The sequence below is a fragment of the Periplaneta americana genome, chromosome 12 (assembly GCF_040183065.1).
Source record: "Periplaneta americana isolate PAMFEO1 chromosome 12, P.americana_PAMFEO1_priV1, whole genome shotgun sequence".
NCBI classification, from domain to species: domain Eukaryota; kingdom Metazoa; phylum Arthropoda; class Insecta; order Blattodea; family Blattidae; genus Periplaneta; species Periplaneta americana.
Genome location: NC_091128.1, coordinates 74,392,312 through 74,407,143, shown reverse-complemented (window position 1 = coordinate 74,407,143; position 14,832 = coordinate 74,392,312). Strand labels below are relative to the sequence as shown.

Genomic DNA, 14,832 nt, shown 5'->3' with positions numbered 1-14,832 from the left:
TGCCCCACCTTCTACCACGCAGTGTGCCTCGGGCTCGAGGACGAGCCCCAGCTCCGAGAAAGCAACCCGTTCATTTGCGACTGGTGTCGCAAGAAGAAGGATGAAGATAAGATGGAACTCGAGATGCTGCGGAGACTCATGCACAGTCTTCGCCCCGCCGAGGTTCCACAACCACTTGTGCTCCCCGAGTTCCATGGATTGGAGCACGAGGATCCGGCCGGCTTCATCTCCAGATGCCGCGACCTACTTACCGAGGCGCACATAGACCCCTCCCAGTGGTCACGCCTCGTTCAACAGCAGCTGAAGGGACCAGCCAGGGACTGGCTACTGCTCTTCAGTGGCATTCCTTTCTCCTGGGAGGATCTGCAACAAGGACTGACTCACCGCTTCGACAGCCCGGCTGTAAGGGCTACTCTCCAAGCTTCTCTCTACGGGAAGCACCAGCGAGAAAACGAGGCTGCTGATCAGTTCATCACGGGAAAAATTTTCCTTTATCGGCGACTTTTTCCTAATGCCGATCCCAACACGATCATTCCAGTGATCATCGAGCTTCTGCGGCCACAAATTCGGCCGTTTCTCAGACATCCGGTTCCGACAACTACAATGGAACTGATACATCGTGCTGTTCCTCTGGAGGGCGACATCAAGCACACCGCTGCCAAGCATCATTCCACTTCATCATCAAACGCTCCACGGTGCCACTACTGCCCGGGGTACCACTACAATCGGGACTGTCCGGTCCGACAGCAGAGACGCACCGATCCTGCTCGCCACATCCCGATCTCCAGCCCCGTCGCGCAGATGGCCCTAGCTCCCGATGAAGAGGAAACGGTCCCGAGGATTGACATCCGAATGGGAACCCTCGCAGCCACAGCGGTCGTCGACAGTGCCGCCTCCAGAAACATCATCAATGCTGCGAAAGTTCCAAATGGCAGCACCATACGAGCCCGACAGGATGTCATTCATCTTGCCCAACGCGAGCAGACAATGGCAACCCAGGGCGAAGCAGAGATACCAGTCACACTTGCGGGAACAACGAAGCCCATTAACTTCCTCGTCGCACCAGAGCTGCGTGCTGATGCGATTTTAGGGAATACATGGTTGCGAGACATGTCAGCGCAACTAGATTATCGACAAGGACAGCTGAGGTTGGGAAACGGTGCAGTGGTACCGTTGATCAACAATCCCAGAACCGGAGAGGGTACCAAGCCAGAACCACAAAGGGACGCCGCTCCTGGCGGAAGGCAACAGCCACCGCCACCTGTCAAGCCTGTACCCGGAGATCCCGCTAAGGAGGAACGGTACCAGCATCTCTCCGGCCATGTCAGTGGCCCTCCCTCACAGAGCGGACGCAAGGAGGATCCTTTAGCGTCTAGGCCACTAGAGCTCCACATGTTGGAGATAGGAGTCACGAGCGACAGCCACGCCCCCACTGCAGCTGAGGGGATCTGTTGCTCTGAGGAGGTACCACAGGTGGAGGACCCACTTGAAAAGGGAGACCCTGGCGGGTCCCAGACAGTTGTCCAAGACGTCGCTGACACCAGGCACAAAGTTACTCCTCCTACTGCTACAGAAGGGATGCCGGATCCACTCCGAGGCGGCAACCCGACATCAGATGGCCCATATTCCGAGGTCACAAGCAACACCAACATCCCTCGGTACATCCGGTCTCCCGAGACCACAGGGACGACCAACGAGCTCAGCGGTCCAGGATGTTGGCGCGCTGTGACCACCTGCAAGGAGGCGAAACCTTCCCCGCCTAATCCAGACCGACCTGCGGACACACCAACACCATCCCAGACGACGCCGGAGGCTGCTAGGAGCGACGCTGCAGCACCATTGCCGGTGTTGCCTCCACAAAGAAGAAAACGCAGTGGCCAACCTGATCAGATCGCCGTGTGCGCGCTCGCGATGTGTGATCAAACCGAACGAGCTATTGATGCGAGTGTAGTGGTGCCGCAAGGCAAACGAAACAAGATTGTTGACACGCGATCGGCGTTCACAAACCATGATCCAAACATACAGACCAAATATGATAAGTACAGATTGGGGCCGAGACCTCCATAGCTTAAGAGACACGGACTCTCGGACTAGGCAACCTTAGCCTTTCAATTTATTGTATTCATTCATTGTATTTTCTCATGTTCAGTGTATTCTTTTGTTTTGTGATACTCCACGTCTGTTCATTGTATTTAATTGTCTTGTTGTAAGGGTTATATTACATAACTTACTAGTAGTACCGCACGGGCAAAAACAGGAGGGGCGATTGTTGTGTATATCAATTCTCGATGCCCGTGCGTCCTATTTTAAACGGTTCAAACCTACCCGCGCAAACTAGAGTCGCTGCTTTCTCTCTCTCAGAAAGCAGGTTGGCTCGCTTTTTTTTTTCCCTCTTGTGAGGGAGAAAGCAAAGATCGCGCGGCGACGAGTCACGTTGGCAATAGAAATACCCCCAGGCACTGTGACGTCAATGGCGTCCTCAACCACCATTGTTCCGAGGGGTATAAATATAACGCATCTCCGCGACTTCAGTCACTCGTTCGTCAGATGGCAAAGAGGTAGCTCTAGCGCGACCTCCGTCACTGACAGCAGTCTCCCAACCAGGCCTACGCTATGGTTGTCTTTTGTTCGGACGTGTCTGCACACGGCCACCACTCCGGGAACAGGGAGCCAAGCTGCGCCCCTGTCTCCTGTATTCTTTCCTACACTAGCCTCACTTCTTACGTATTCTAAACTTATTTTATTCTGGTCTCGCTACAAGTCTCATCACCACCTCCAACCCGCACACTTCTCTCCCCTGATCACCCTTATCTCTCACCATCCTGACTTCGACTCCCAGCTCTTATCCCGGCTTGTTCGATTAAACACAACCATCTCCTCAGCCCCCCCCCCTCTAGAGTCGGTAAGTCGCGAGTGCGCTCTGTTGATCCGTCGATGATAGAGGTAACCCTTCCCCGCTCCTGAAGTCGGTAAGTCGCACAGTACGCTGTGTTGATCCTCCGATGCCAGGAGCTTGTTCTCGAAGTCGGTAAGTCGCACAGCACGCTGTGTTGATCCTTCGAACTAGAGAACTAACCTTCTACCTCATTCCATCTCTCTCGTTATCCTGCCCCCCCCCACAACACACCTGAGAGCAAGCCGATTTTCCCCAGGCACTCCCGTTACCCCTACCTTCCTCTCACTCAAGTCGCACTTTACTATCACCTATCATAACTCTCCCCGCATCGAAGCCTCAGGACGAATTTCTAAACCATCAATTTCTATCACGACTCCCCCGTTACCCCTACCACAGAACTAGGAGGGAACCATAGTTACTTTCACTGTTATTTCTGTAATAAACAATGTTACTTTAAAAACAGTCTTTCCTTTAAACTTCACCACAGTTTCGTATCACCCCACCCACAAACCACAGCCATCTTGTCACGTCACTCCCGTTTCCCCTCCCCACCTCGACAACACGTCGGAGAGCGAAACGACCAAGAGTCCGGCGTACGACAAATTCAATGTAATTTGGCTACCTTCGCACATTATATTTTGCGTGGTTACTTACGTCCTGTGGTCTAAAAGTACCGGCAATATAATTTATTTTTGATTCTCTAAAACTTAACAACAAGTCTATACTGATTATCGCATATTTATTTCACTTAGGAATTTGATTATAACAAGAACTTGTGTAATCAAGGTGCATATATTTATGTCTTGTGATCTAAGAGTTAATATGTTAATATAATTTTAGATTCTCTGAAACCTAACAATTTGCTTATTATCGTAAAATTATACAATCTATAATGTGTATTGTGTAGGCCTATTTATGGATGTATCAGTATGTTTTCTATAAATTGCTGCATACGTATTTTCTTTTCTTTAATGTTCTAACACATATCAATGAAACTTTGAATATGTTTATTTCGTCCTAATTTTACGTTAAATGTCGAAAATGGCAATAATATGTCAATTTTAGATCATCACAGCGTTAAATTGCGTGACTTACGCACTGCTATTATTTGCCTGCTCTCCAACAATATGGCGGCAAGCGCAGCGTTCAATTTGCCCCGGTTTCCTCGTTTCGCGCAGCCGAGACTGTAGGGGCTTGCAACGAAAGTGTAACATATTTTGTCGGCTGCTAGGAGAGAGTTCTGCGATGATGAGGCGATAGTAGCGATCCTAGTGGTGGGCAACTATCCATGTTTGCATTTTTACTACATATTGAGCTTCGAGACTGTATATAGTAGACTGTGCTACAACCATATGCAAGAAAGTTATGAATATAATGAAATAGTTGACCTTTCAATTCGAGAACTTTTCGCAAAAAACTCTGTTTCTTCAAGTTATTTTCACGTCTTTTCCCCATTTTAAAAAGCATCAGAGACAAAATGAATTATTAACAAAGTCCCTCTCCATACTTACAAATACTTACAAACTGTCATAGGCGCCAATGTAGATGGACCAGGCTGAAATTGAAAACTATCTTATCTTATTATAAAAGAGGAACAATTGGAAAGGGTGAAACCTAAATTAAATTCAATTACAGTATAGAACTGTTAGAAAGTAATTACTGTATATTTTACATTATTTTATGTTATTTGAATGATTGAACTTAACATTTTTTCCCTCCTTTCTCGTCATTTTTTAAATTATAATAATTGTTCAGAAATATATGCCTATGGGACATTTACATCACAAAATACAGTAATATTAATATTTTCTGTACCTATTGAAATGTTTTTTCAATGTATACTTGTGGCAACCTGAATCTATATACTCTTCACTAATTAACATTGTGAAGATCTTGGTGAGGCAAAATCTTTTGCAGACATATATCAACAAGTAGATCTATTACAAAATATATGGATTACTTTAAACCACCCCTATTGAGGGCATAAACTAAAATTAACTTACGAGATTTATAGGTACTGTATCTACAATTCCACACCACAATCTCTAATTAGAACATATTTGCATTTTGTATAGTCAGGTAACTTCTTGAAAATACTACTTACAACATAATCAGCAATAAAAACCCATTAAGACAATTTCAGTATTTTTATTAATTTCGTCATAACATTAATCTTCTACAACATCCACACTTTCAAACTCAAAAACGATATTTTCTAGGAACGACTTCACCGCGTAAATACTTATGTCGTTATTGCATTATTTATTTATTTTTTGGTAAAAGAGTAATTTTTATGTGTATTTATTTACGCTTGCACCAATAAATACTTGCGCAGTATTCCGAATTATAATGGAACTTGAAAATATCTTACATAAGACGCTTTGCAGGGTCCACCAACCCTGTCGTTAACACTGTCCTTAAGGCTGCTGCAATATTGTCATCAAAAGTTTTCACTGCTTAACATTTTCATATGGTACTTCTTTAGATAACGAGGTGCAAGTTTTACACACGCGCGCGCACACACATGCTTCTGTCACTGATACACTGTTTTTGGAATTGCAAACTTTACAACAGCAGAGACGTGAACAATTAGGAATGATAAATATCTGTTCACAATATTTTAGATGTATCATATTGTTTCTTTTACTCGTAAATCAACTGAATCAAAATAACAGAAACAATAACTTCGAGTTGCAGTGATTTACAATCTTATCTGAAATAAATTGTCTCCCAAACCTTCACACATATTACGATTTACTCTGTTGTTGCTATTAAAGATAGTACTTCAAAACTTATTTCATTCAACAACTGTTAACAGAGAGAATAATATAAATAGCTGTAGAGTGCAGATCAACTTGATTATGTTTATCAGCCTTAACCTCAAATCATCTGGCTACTGTACGTATTTTATTACTCGTGCAAAACGTTTATGAAACAGAATTTAGTCGGTTAATAAAATTGTTTTCATGACTGTAATAGCCTACTATTACTTAATATTATTAGTGTTTATGAAACAGGCCTGCACTTGCTATAATTATATTTTCGTCTGCCTTTATAGCAGACAATCAGCGAATGTGAATGTTTTCTGACAATTTGCTGATGATTTGTACGTCGCTTCAAACAGCGAACGAACAATGAAGTTTTGCTTCATCATTCGTTCGTTGTTCGTTCGCTAAGTGTGTACGCACCTTTACGTGAGTGAGTGAAAGCGAGTCAACCCCCTCCCTCATTACGAGATACAGGTGGTATATAACCCCGTCATAACTAACCTGTTCTAATGTTTTTGTGGCTAAACGCCCGGGCCTTAATTATAAGCACTTCTTAACCCAATAAAATAACAGCATTATTATTATTATTATTATTATTATTATTATTATTATTCAAATAATTGATGTACTATAAGCAGTAACATGAGCTGCTGTCAAGAAGTCAAAAGGAGAATAGCAATGGCAAAGGAAGCTTTTAATAGAAGAAGGACCTCTGGAGAAAGAACTAAGAAAGAGACTAGTGAAGTGCTTTGTGTGGAGTGTAGCATTGTATGGGGCAGAAACATGGACATTATGACGAAGTGAAGAGAAGCGAATAGAAGCATTTGAAATGTGGATATGGAGAAGGATGGAGCGTGTGAAATGGACAGAGTAAGAAAAGAAGCTGTGTTGGAAAGAGTAGGTGAAGAAAGAATGATGCTGAAACTGATCAGACAGAGGAAAAGGAATTGGCTGGGTCACTGGTTGAGAAGAAACTGCCTTCTGAAGGATGAACTGGAAGGAATGGTGAACGGGGAGAAGAATTCGGAGCAGAAGAAGATATCAGATGATTGACGACATTAAGATATACGGATCATATGCAGAGACAAAGAAAAAGGCAGAAAATAGGGAAGACTGGAGAATGCTGAGTTTGCAGTGAAAAAAATTTCCTTGGGCAGAACACTATGAATGAATTATTATTATTATTATTATTATTATTATTATTATTATTAGTAGTAGTAGTAGTAGTAGTAGTAGTAGTAGCAGCAGTAGCAGTAGCAGCAGTAGTAGTAGTTACAAATTAATTACTGCAATTATTGCAGTAACGTTTTAGGTCTCTAAACCGTATTTTAGTGCCCATTTTCGATCGTTATGGAGCCTAGTTAAGCTGTCTAAAAGTTGGTTAATGGCCTAAATACCCGAAGTCTAGTTATAATGTATATAAAATATAATGTACGTTTTTACAGGCATCATTATGGCATTAATAGGTTTTTATCATTTCAACGGACTCAACGTATCTATCTTGTGCGGTAAACTTGCTAGAACGCTGTACCTATTAGGAAGAGAGTGAGATAGAGATATTATACCTCACTCGGTCTAATGACAGAGGCATATTGCGGCGACAGTGTACTAGCCAAGACCCGTAAGACCAATGCTTTTTTTCTTAAGGTGGAATACTCTATAGCTGTAGTAGAAAATATGCATGACTTTTGAAACACACTGTATAAATCTACAACAACGGTATTGTCCGAGCCACAACTCCCACATAACCAGCAGTCACGACGTTTGGACACTGGACCCATGTCGCATGTCCATTCATCTCCTGAAGATTTGTATCTTAAAGAATTATACGAAGTTGGTGAAAATATTGTGAACTGTTTGGATGATCGCACTTAGGGCCTTCTTTTGTCCGGAAATGTCCTCTTTTGTAGGCCTTTGCCCGGGGTCCGTGCGAATAAAAAAATTAAGAAATGTCCTCCTTTTCGTACCGTAACTTATATGTCTCATATACTGAAATTATAATTTTAAGTACAATATAAGTCTAAGCCTAAATCTAAATATAGCTATTTTCTGTCCTCAAAAATTATAGTTCCCTTGACTTTCATATGTAGCTGACTGTAAAATCATTATTATTTTTTTATCATATTTATTTTGTAATAAAATAGATATTAACACACTTTTAAGTATGATATACTTAAGCCTAAATCTATACTGTAAATATTTTGTAATAAAATACATATTGACGTAATTTAAAGTATGATATAGGCCTAAGCCTAAATCTAAGTACGTATTTCCGTCTTCTTCTTTCGAACAACGTCCTCATTTTTGAAGCATTGTGTCCTCGTTTTTCATCGATGTGAATCTGGTCACCCTTGTGCACTGACACATTTACTGCAAATTTTCTAAGATTGAGAATTTTCTAATTGGTGGTCTGAATGTTAGTGATAAGGAACTGGAAGAAATTCTATCATTTTATGGATATGATTTGGACAAGGAGAGGTTATTTTTACATAGAGGCATGTTATTAGATATTGCAAGATCAAAACTGCACCACATCACAGTTTTTCAAACTGTTTTTGATCTCCTTCGGAAAGAAGTTTTTCTTCGCGACATGCTACCAGAAGTAGTGGCCGGTGACCGAAATCCTCGGTGAGGCCAGATGCAACTAATTGAAGTGCCTCCGATAGGAAATGTTTAGTCATGATATTAATTAGTACTGTTATTATATTATTAATATAATTAGCCTATTACTGTATTATTATTATTATTATTATTATTATTATTATTATTATTATTATTATTATTATTAAAAATAATACTGTCACTCACCAAATAAATTGTTATGCTGTGAGTTTATTTCAGTGATTGTGTGAGTGTGATGAAGCAACCTATATTATGCTCAGCTGAAGAAATATATACTGAAATTTCCCTGGAAATATTTTTCAGATCGTTGAAGCTCTCAGTAGACACACTGTTCTTTCTTTCTTTGCTTTTTATTTTTTTCCTTTGACAGCAACAAACAAGGTTTATTTTTATTTAAGATTGTTTTGCACAACATTACTACTTAACCATTTACAGTAGGTTGCCCATATCACGATGCAATAGAAACTCGCGTTTTAAGATTATCTGTCAGAAAAATTGTCAGCGATGGCATAGGCATCTCGGTACAGAGTGCTGCAGAACAGCGCTTACAACCGGTTTATATTCGACCGGTTGCAGATCAACCGGCAAGGTTGGACAAATACTTTCGAATATCCGGTCTTGAAGCGGTTGCTCCTGGCTAAACAGAACCACAGATATAGAGGACAGAATACGATACAGGAACTCTAATGACATTTTGTAACTACACAAATGGAGTAACTGAAGGAAATTTACTTTTCCTAATTAAAAAAAGGGTTAGTATGAAATTCTTAGGAAAATATTTGGGGTTAAGAGGGATGAAGTTACAGGAGAATGGAGATAGTTACACAACGCAGATGCACACATTGTATTCTTCACCTGACATGATTAGGAACATTAAATCCAGACGGAATATGTATCATACATATTCCGAAATGATACAGTGTTAAAAGTTTTGTAATCAAGATGTATAAATCCAGACGTTTGAGATGGGCAGGACATGTAGCACGTATGTGTGAATCCAGAAATGCATACAGCATGTTAGTTGGGAGGCCAGAGGGAAAAAGACCTTTGAGAATTTTTTTTTAAATTTAGTAGGTTATTTTACGACGCTTTATCAATACTTTAGGTTATTTAGCGTCTGAATGAGATGAAGGTGATAATGGCGGTGAGCACCGAAAGTTACTCAGCATTTGCTCATATTGGGTTGAGGGAAAACCCGAAAAACCTCAACTAGGAATCGAATCTGGGCCACCTGGTTTCGCGGCCAGACGCGCTAACCGTTACTCCACAGGTGTGGACACCTTTGAGAAGGCCGAGACATATATGGGAGGATAATATTAAAATGGATTTGAGGGAAGTGGGATATGATGATAGAGACTGGATTAATCTTGCACAGGATAGGGACCGATGGCGGGCATATGTGAGAGCAGCAATGAACCCGCGGGTTCCTTAAAAGCCATAAGTAAGTAAAACTGTGGTCCATTCAACCTGAAATAACGCTTAAACGTATCATCATTCAAATCGAAACCAGTGTCCAAAACTCGCCCTTATTTTCGTAAGATACCGGTACAATATGATTTTCAGATATTTCTGGCTTTAATTTTAGGCCTACTTTTTCTTTTCATTAACAAAATATGTACATGTATCTCCATTTTCTCATCATCTGAATACTCCGATTCAATATAGCGTTCGCACGTAATTTGTAAAGTATCATACGACAATATACTTACAGGTTATATCATAATATGTTATATTTAAGTACGACAATATACGTAAATACATAACCTAATAATATTTCCCCCAACGAGAGATTACTATAATCAGAAAAATGCTTTCTGCATGAAGGCAGTGCATAGATGATCATAGCGAGGTGTGATCTGTGATAGCGAGAACTCGCCAAGTGTGTGGAGGAAGGCTCTTCGGGCCGTATTCATAAACATTTTTAGCGTGGGCTTTCGGTGGATTATCAGCGTTTTTCGTATTCATAAACCAGTGTTAGCGATAGGATATGATTTGAATTCTGTACTAGTAACCAGTGGATAGCCGGGGCTAGCTTAGTATGCTCGTAGCGCGTGCTGCGAAATGTCTATGAATACCGTCTCTTTCTCGCAACACATTTCTTGCTAGCGAAAACTCTTCAAGTGTGTTACGGGTCTTATGGGCCTAACACAGGACACAATGTTACGTGTTTACGTTGGACAAGTGAACGCAAATACTACAGCGGCAATCACATGCTGTTGCAAGCCATACTGTAGTTTAGGCCTACTTCAGATTGTCAGTTGCAGCAGTGAATTATGACCGAAAATATGGGGAAAAAAAGAAGCTTGTGAACAAAACTAAATGGAAAATCGAAAAAGGAAAATAAATAGAAACAGTGGCAAGTCATACACAACTTGTACAGGCGAGGAAATGGAAGAGAAGTCATTTACAGATGATGTATGAAAATGTGCACACATGAAACTTCAAAGGACGATCAATTCTTTATTTTTAGACGTTTCTGGGACATGGGTTTGAAATTAGAACAATATCATTTTATTAATTCTTGCTTTGAAAGAGTGAATCTAAAAAATAAGAAGCTTCAATCATTCAAGAATAGGGATAATGTGCGGTAATATAAGTGTTTTCTGTAATGGGGATAAAAAAGTTGATGTCAAAACTTTCTATTGAGTCTATTGCAAATTTCAGAGAAACGATTGACAACAGTTCAGAAGAAACTGGTTTCAGGTGACATCCTCAATGATAGAAGGGGTACACACTTAAATCGTCCTCATTCAATCATGATGCAAAAGTATAAACAACTGCAAGCAATACACTACATCAAGGGTATTTTCAGCTTGAACCTCATATTCTGCATCATTTATTTCCTTCAACATTTGGAAGACAGGAATGGAAGTGTCGCAGCTGAAACTTTTGAGTCCAACACAAATGAACCCAGTGTCTTCAACCCTCCAAGGCAGAGGACTTAAGAGACCTCTTACAGTTTTTAAATGAAGATTGCCAAAGTGGCTGAACTCAATGCTGAATAAAGCCGGGACATCATCACGCAATAGTGAAGACGACTCTAGCAACAATAGTGATGATGCATAAAGAAGAAAAAAAAAGATATAGGCCTATAAGAACAAGAAAATTATAAACTGAAAATGTAATATTATTTTGTAGGCCTACTTGTGTAATTAGTCAATATTTTTATTTAATGTGTTATGGTAAATATATATTTTATTTTGTTGAATTTATTTTATTTTACTTTTTAAAACAAAATGATTAATAAAGTACGAGATGTTCCCATATATAATTCATTTTCAATCTAAGTTAGACACCTAGAACATCAGAATAATTATAGACAGTACTAAAACATATTGTTGCCAGAACAAGGGTGTGCACAGAGTTCCATATTATATTTATTTACTAATAGCTGGTATGTTTCAATACTTTTGTTTTAAATATCCTCGAATGAAAACTTTTTTCAACGCAACTATGATGAACCTGACAGTTTACAAACATTGAAATTAGTTTATATCAGAACTACATTTTGCTGTATACGCCCTTATTCGGGTTATGTCCTCAATTACCTTATACAGTCAACTCTGGATATTCGGGTATAGTGAACGTAAATCGTTAGTCCCGACCTGCATACATTACAAAGTACAGTTCCCCTTAAAAAGAATGAGACGACTCTTGGTCGTCGGAAGTTAAAGTTCTACAACGCGGTTCACTCGATATCAACGTAGCCGAAGTCCACACATGTGCTGAGTGCTCCTCAGCACATGTGTGGACTTTGGTCCTACATTCATAGATATCTATGACGTAGTGCAGAGGGCGGCCACTAGAGGGAACCCAAGAGTTGGAGCTTAATCTGAGACAATTCTGTCTGACGCCGGGGTGGTATCTGGTGTGGCTTAGTGGATAAAGCATCAGCACGTAGAGCTGAAAACCCGCGTTCAAATCTCGGCACCGGAGGGAATTTTTCTCCATTCCATTACTCTTTCATCGTATGATGACACAGAATATCTGCATGGAAATATCATGTACTTCGGTACATTGAAATAATATAAAGACAACAATTTTCATGATAAAAAAATATGACAAAGGCAACAATTATCATGGTAAGGAGACGCACACGTTTAAATGTAGCTGACCTGCAACGTGATTGGCTGCCGGAAATTAGAGCGACGGGACTATAATTAGTCAATAACTGCAACAGTGCTTTTTCAGTCAATCATAACATGAATAAAATTGAATGCACATTAACTTAAACACTATTGCAAACACGTAGATAAAACAGTTAAAATCAACTGAAGGGGTGAGAATGAAATAGTTAAAAGTCACACTTTTAACAAAAATAATTTGTTTTATGCGAGTGCATTTCTTACACATCTGGGAAAACTGCTAATAAAATATTGTAATAATTACTTAACAAATAGCATAGGCCTAAGGACTCTAAACCTTTGGAAAAGTTTGTGTGGCTTAGGAATATTTTTTTAAATTTCATTCTAATTGTTAGCTTTTAATATATAAATGGTGTAAATGCATTCATTAGATTAATGTTTATAATATTATAATTTGTGATTTTGTATTGTTTGCTATCATTAACACTTAATCTCAGAACTTTGTAAAACTTTATTTCAACATTATTTAGCTATTTCAACGTCATTTAGACAAAAAAAAATTGTGTAGACTAAGAATCGAACTCACATCCTTCTACACAACACGCAGAAGTCTTAGCGTCTGAGCTATTGAAACAACATGAAAGTTTTCCTTTCTGTGCGGAGTGTTGATCTAGTCATGAAGGCCCAATGTCGATTTAACTACACAATTTATGTATATACTGTATTTATCTATTATTTACGTCATATTACCATATTTTTTCCAGTTTTTGAAGTGAATTTCGGAACGATGCTAGTAACGAATCAAATAGCCTGAATTTAAGTAACTCAATATTCGTTATCTTGTGTATCAGTGCTCATGCGCAGTGTCTTACATCTGAGACTTAGGAATATTCAATCGTCTCATTCTTTTCTAGGGAAACTGTACATTAATATTTCCGTTTATAGTGAACCCTCGCTTCGATTATAGTGAACCTAAAACTATAACTTTCCCAAGAAAATTTAAATTTTAAAATGGCCAAAATGGTAATTTAGGAAACCCTTTCTCCTACAAAGTTCCAAGAATATGTTCAGAACAAAATCTCAAACCTTCTACTCCTTAAATGCTTTGAAAGACAAAGAATTCGTTCAGCTTCCTGGACAGTTTGAAACATGTTGAAGAGAATGGTGTATGCAGTGAGGGATAAAGGAGGGATTAGTTCTGACCACTTTAAAAGTGGTTATTAGAAGAATAGGAAGAGAAATGTTTTCTTTTGTAAAAGGGAGTAGTGTGATGACCAAAGGGTAAATACAAGGAGGATTCAGTATAATGGTCCTCAACCCTTCCTCCCGCACCTTTGTAAAAGTGAACTCGGGGAAATTCCAAAGCCGAGTGCATAGTAGCATACCTATAGTGGGAAGAGGTGCGAAATCGGTCAATGCCTACTACCTACATGACCAGATTAGATTCAAGTCTCGAACTGTGAACATCAGGATGTCAAAGTGTAAAGAGTTTAAATTGGAAGATACAGCAAACATTAGTATTGATATTGAACGTGATCTGTTTCAAACGGGCATTAATTCTGTATGTACAGCAACGTCAGTAGTATAAAGACAGACACTTCGGTTTTAGTGAACCTCGGATATAGTGAACGAAATATGCTGGTCCGCAGAGGTTCACTATAACCAAAGTTGGCTGTGTTAAAGAAAAAGAAGGTTCCCATTATTGTTAGATTAAGTATTTACCAAGATTAGTATATTTACAAGTTAGGAAACTTAGAGAACAGAAATATGTTTGTGACGTGTGCTTACAACATTTTAATTCTCAAGAAAAATTAAATATTCATATGAAAGATTGCTCAACAAATAAACCAGTAGTAAAAGTTGAATTACCAAAAACAGCTCAGTCTCACATCTTCTCCCAGGTAGTCTAATTTACTCAGTTTAGAGAGGTGAACAAATTGCTGATATTTCTAACTGGCTACATGCATTTTTGGATATTACAATCTGTTACATGTTATTAGCTTTTGGAATATTTGTTGTAAAAGTGCTTGTAGGAGTATCTAAATAGGGGCGTATTTTGCAGACTACCGGGGCTACCGGCGGTAGCCCAAGGAAATTACAAAAGAAAAAGTTTATAATATAACATAATGTAATAATTTTGTATTATTAGTTTTACCATAGTAATTAAAATTAAAGTAATTGTTAGATTTATATGCGCTCTCTGCTCTCGAAAAGAAACAAGTTGTCAAGGCGGCATCGCTGGAGAAACTGCTTGCTACGTGAGGTAGCCTGTGACCATACCGCTCACTTTGTCCTTCGCACAACTGCCCATCCCCCTCCCCTTCTGTTTCCATCGTGCACTGTAGGCGGGTGAGTTGCCGCTCTCATGATCGGTTTCTTTGCAGGCGCGAAGCAGCAATACGCTTAGTACGCTAGCAATTGAATGTGATTGTGTTCTTGCAGTGCATTATTTTAAATCTGT

The 14,832-nt window shown here is 39.6% G+C and overlaps 1 protein-coding gene across 7 annotated transcripts in view; it reads left to right on the top strand.

Moving 5' to 3' along the window:
• LOC138710559 (cytochrome P450 4C1-like) overlaps positions 1–14,832 on the top strand; it is a 145,572-nt gene that overhangs the window by 25,501 nt on the left and 105,239 nt on the right. The window lies entirely within an intron of this gene.